This window comes from Schistocerca cancellata, unplaced genomic scaffold (assembly GCF_023864275.1).
Source record: "Schistocerca cancellata isolate TAMUIC-IGC-003103 unplaced genomic scaffold, iqSchCanc2.1 HiC_scaffold_400, whole genome shotgun sequence".
Lineage (NCBI taxonomy): Eukaryota > Metazoa > Arthropoda > Insecta > Orthoptera > Acrididae > Schistocerca > Schistocerca cancellata.
This window is the reverse complement of record NW_026046417.1, coordinates 1-5,000: the sequence shown is the minus strand read 5'-3', so window position 1 is coordinate 5,000 and position 5,000 is coordinate 1. Positions and strand designations below refer to the sequence as shown.

Sequence of the window (5,000 nt, the reverse complement as noted above, 5' to 3'; positions counted from 1 at the left end):
CAATGTCACGCAATTTGTACCGCAATCTACCCCCATGTTGTGCCTTAACCTAACCCACGTTGTGCCTTAACCTAACCCACGTTGTGCCTTAACCTAACCCACGTTGTGGCTTAACCTAACCCACGTTGTGGCTTAACCTAACCCACGTTGTGGCTTAACCTAACCCACGTTGTGGCTTAACCTAACCCACGTTGTGGCTTAACCTAACCCACGTTGTGGCTTAACCTAACCCACGTGTGGCTTAACCTAACCCACGTTTGTGGCTTAACCTAACCCACGTTGTGGCTTAACCTAACCCACGTTGTGGCTTAACCTAACCCACGTTGTGGCTTAACCTAACCCACGTTGTGGCTTAACCTAACCCACGTTGTGGCTTAACCTAACCCACGTTGTGGCTTAACCTAACCCACGTTGTGGCTTAACCTAACCCACGTTGTGGCTTAACCTAACCCACGTTGTGGCTTAACCTAACCCACGTTGTGCCTTAACCTAACCCACGTTGTGCCTTAACCTAACCCACGTTGTGCCTTAACCTAACCCACGTTGTGCCTTAACCTAACCCACGTTGTGCCTTAACCTAACCCACGTTGTGGCTTAACCTAACCACGTTGTGGCTTAACCTAACCCACGTTGTGGCTTAACCTAACCCACGTTGTGGCTTAACCTAACCCACGTTGTGGCTTAACCTAACCCACGTTGTGGCTTAACCTAACCCACGTTGTGCCTTAACCTAACCCACGTTGTGCCTTAACCTAACCACGTTGTGCCTTAACCTAACCCACGTTGTGCCTTAACCTAACCCACGTTGTGCCTTAACCTAACCCACGTTGTGCCTTAACCTAACCCACGTTGTGCCTTAACCTAACCCACGTTGTGCCTTAACCTAACCCACGTTGTGCCTTAACCTAACCCACGTTGTGCCTTACCCTGCTCTGTAATTGGCATATGACACGTTACATTAATGTATTGTTGTCCAACCGCAACCGGCTCAGAATGTTGTGTACACAGCTATGTGTCATCTCCCCATAACAGCTGCATTGCAGTGTGGTACGCCATAGAGACGTGTGGGAGTAATGGACGCAGTGGATGGCGATCAGCATGAGCCGTCTGTTCATGTAGTGGCGCGTGTATGCAGACGTAGTAGTCTCTTCTCACACAATGTGATAGCACGGTGCCCCGCGTTCCACATCTGCGACATGCTACAGAGGCCGGTTGACAGTTGGTCGCGCAATGGAGATCGCATATGTACGGGGGCACCTTCCACGTGCCCTCTAGTCGGGCACATTTTGTTGCGTGGATGTGAGCGAATGTAGTGTGTCTTGACACCTGACAGGCAGGCATGCAATAATAGTTGACTTTGCAAACGGGGATGGACGTGTACGTTTACTGTGACGTTACGCAAATGAACAACTGGTAACCCGTTGTGGTGCGGTTGATCTTGCTGGAGGTACATCTGTGAGGGCAACGATCGGTACAGCTACGAAGCGGTCCCCACCATACCAACGAACGTGAATGTGAATCTGGGTGTGAAGCGATACGCGGCTGTGGGTGGGTGGGACTGTCCCCGGCGGTGAGGGGGGGCCGCCCGGCGTGCTGGCCGCGCGGTGCGTGGGCGCACGCGCTACAGCCGGCTGGTGGGGGCGCCCAGTGGCAGGCGCGCCGGCCGACGGACGCGGCAGGCGGCGCAGCTGCGCGCCGGGGCACCCTGCGCGCGGCGCCGTGCAGCCAAAGTGGGTCCTCGCGGACCCGGTGCGAAGCGCGGTGGACATCTGCAGTGTGCTGGTCCGATTGAGGACTGTGTGCGTTGAGGATGCGCCGCCGCCCGGCACTCGGCGCCGCGACGCCGTCTGCTGCTCGGTCGCCCCAGCGGTTCTCGCTGGTGGTTTGTATCGCAGTTGTGCGGACGTGTTGGCACGTGCGCTGTGCTGGAGAGTTCGCTTCGGCACCCACGTGGGGCCTTTGCCCTTCTGTGGCGCTGGCGTTGGAGCTGCCGGTCACCGTAGGTGGCGCGTGTTGTCTCCCGCCGGCAATGCCACGACAGCACGCTCCCGGGCCTCTGTCGGCAGCGGCAAGCTCAGTTGGGAGCACGGGTGGTCGCACCTAAAGCGTCTACTCGCCTAACTCCGGGCGATTGCGCCTCTCTCGAACCCGACCAAGTACTTAGGACGGCGCTGCGCGCCGCCGGGACCTGAGAGGGTTTCGAGGTGTATTGTGCAGGGGAGCCCAGCCTCCTCCTGTTTGCAGAATAATTGAGCGGACGCTTGCGTGTTCGCGCGGGGCCCCCGGGACACACTCCCGGGCGGCCGGCTGCTCAGCTCTAGTTGACGCAGCTCCCTGGTTGATCCTGCCAGTAGTCATATGCTTGTCTCAAAGATTAAGCCATGCATGTCTCAGTACAAGCCGCATTAAGGTGAAACCGCGAATGGCTCATTAAATCAGTTATGGTTCCTTAGATCGTACCCACGTTACTTGGATAACTGTGGTAATTCTAGAGCTAATACATGCAAACAGAGTCCCGACCAGAGATGGAAGGGACGCTTTTATTAGATCAAAACCAATCGGTCGGCTCGTCCGGTCCGTTTGCCTTGGTGACTCTGAATAACTTTGGGCTGATCGCACGGTCCTCGTACCGGCGACGCATCTTTCAAATGTCTGCCTTATCAACTGTCGATGGTAGGTTCTGCGCCTACCATGGTTGTAACGGGTAACGGGGAATCAGGGTTCGATTCCGGAGAGGGAGCCTGAGAAACGGCTACCACATCCAAGGAAGGCAGCAGGCGCGCAAATTACCCACTCCCGGCACGGGGAGGTAGTGACGAAAAATAACGATACGGGACTCATCCGAGGCCCCGTAATCGGAATGAGTACACTTTAAATCCTTTAACGAGTATCTATTGGAGGGCAAGTCTGGTGCCAGCAGCCGCGGTAATTCCAGCTCCAATAGCGTATATTAAAGTTGTTGCGGTTAAAAAGCTCGTAGTTGGATTTGTGTCCCACGCTGTTGGTTCACCGCCCGTCGGTGTTTAACTGGCATGTATCGTGGGACGTCCTGCCGGTGGGGCGAGCCGAAGGCGTGCGACCGCCTCGTGCGTGTTCGTGCGTCCCGAGGCGGACCCCGTTGAAATCCTACCAAGGTGCTCTTTATTGAGTGTCTGGGTGGGCCGGCACGTTTACTTTGAACAAATTAGAGTGCTTAAAGCAGCAAGCCCGCCTGAATACTGTGTGCATGGAATAATGGAATAGGACCTCGGTTCTATTTTGTTGGTTTTCGGAACCCGAGGTAATGATTAATAGGGACAGGCGGGGGCATTCGTATTGCGACGTTAGAGGTGAAATTCTTGGATCGTCGCAAGACGAACAGAAGCGAAAGCATTTGCCAAGTATGTTTTCATTAATCAAGAACGAAAGTTAGAGGTTCGAAGGCGATCAGATACCGCCCTAGTTCTAACCATAAACGATGCCAGCCAGCGATCCGCCGCAGTTCCTCCGATGACTCGGCGGGCAGCCTCCGGGAAACCAAAGCTTTTGGGTTCCGGGGGAAGTATGGTTGCAAAGCTGAAACTTAAAGGAATTGACGGAAGGGCACCACCAGGAGTGGAGCCTGCGGCTTAATTTGACTCAACACGGGAAACCTCACCAGGCCCGGACACCGGAAGGATTGACAGATTGATAGCTCTTTCTTGATTCGGTGGGTGGTGGTGCATGGCCGTTCTTAGTTGGTGGAGCGATTTGTCTGGTTAATTCCGATAACGAACGAGACTCTAGCCTGCTAACTAGTCGCGTGACATCCTTCGTGCTGTCAGCGATTACTTTTCTTCTTAGAGGGACAGGCGGCTTCTAGCCGCACGAGATTGAGCAATAACAGGTCTGTGATGCCCTTAGATGTTCTGGGCCGCACGCGCGCTACACTGAAGGAATCAGCGTGTCTTCCTAGGCCGAAAGGTCGGGGTAACCCGCTGAACCTCCTTCGTGCTAGGGATTGGGGCTTGCAATTGTTCCCCATGAACGAGGAATTCCCAGTAAGCGCGAGTCATAAGCTCGCGTTGATTACGTCCCTGCCCTTTGTACACACCGCCCGTCGCTACTACCGATTGAATGATTTAGTGAGGTCTTCGGACTGGTACGCGGCATCGACTCTGTCGTTGCCGATGCTACCGGAAAGATGACCAAACTTGATCATTTAGAGGAAGTAAAAGTCGTAACAAGGTTCCGTAGGTGAACCTGCGGAAGGATCATTACCGACTAGACTGCATGTCTTTCGATGTGCGTGTCGTGTCGCGCAACACGCTACCTGTACGGCAGCAGCCGTGCGCCGCGTGCGGAACCACGCGTGCCTCTCAAAACTAACGGAAATGTTGTGTGGTACGAGCGCTGAAGCTCTGGAGCGGCTGGCCTGCGGCACCTGGCGCCTCGCGCCGGTTTTGAATGACTTTCGCCGAGTGCCTGTCCGCTCCGGTGTGGAGCCGTACGACGCCCATCGGCCGTGAGGCCGTTGGACACAGGAATGCTGAACAGGGGCCGTCAAACGCCTCAGTCCCGCCTATGCAACTGTCTTGAAAGAGACAGTGGAAACTAAATGAAAAAGATCACCCAGGACGGTGGATCACTCGGCTCGTGGGTCGATGAAGAACGCAGCAAATTGCGCGTCGACATGTGAACTGCAGGACACATGAACATCGACGTTTCGAACGCACATTGCGGTCCATGGATTCCGTTCCCGGGCCACGTCTGGCTGAGGGTCGGCTACGTATACTGAAGCGCGCGGCGTTTGTCCCGCTTCGGAGACCTGGGAGTGTCGTGGCCGCCTGTGGGGCCGGCCGCGTCTCCTCAAACGTGCGATGCGCGCCCGTCGCCTGGCGGTTCGCATACCGGTACTTTCTCAGGTAGCGTGCACAGCCGGCTGGCGGTGTGGCGTGCGACACCTCGTACAACGACCTCAGAGCAGGCGAGACTACCCGCTGAATTTAAGCATATTACTAAGCGGAGAAAAGAAACTAACA

At 55.4% G+C, this 5,000-nt stretch overlaps 2 non-coding genes across 2 annotated transcripts; both read left to right on the top strand.

The window, feature by feature from the left end:
- Positions 1 to 2,331: 2,331 nt before the first annotated feature.
- LOC126119619 (small subunit ribosomal RNA) lies at positions 2,332 to 4,238 on the top strand. Its single transcript, XR_007525920.1, has one exon. It is a non-coding gene; the product is annotated as a small subunit ribosomal RNA (ribosomal RNA).
- Positions 4,239 to 4,587: 349 nt separating this feature from the next.
- LOC126119606 (5.8S ribosomal RNA) lies at positions 4,588 to 4,742 on the top strand. Its single transcript, XR_007525908.1, has one exon. It is a non-coding gene; the product is annotated as a 5.8S ribosomal RNA (ribosomal RNA).
- The last annotated feature ends 258 nt before the right edge of the window (positions 4,743 to 5,000 follow it).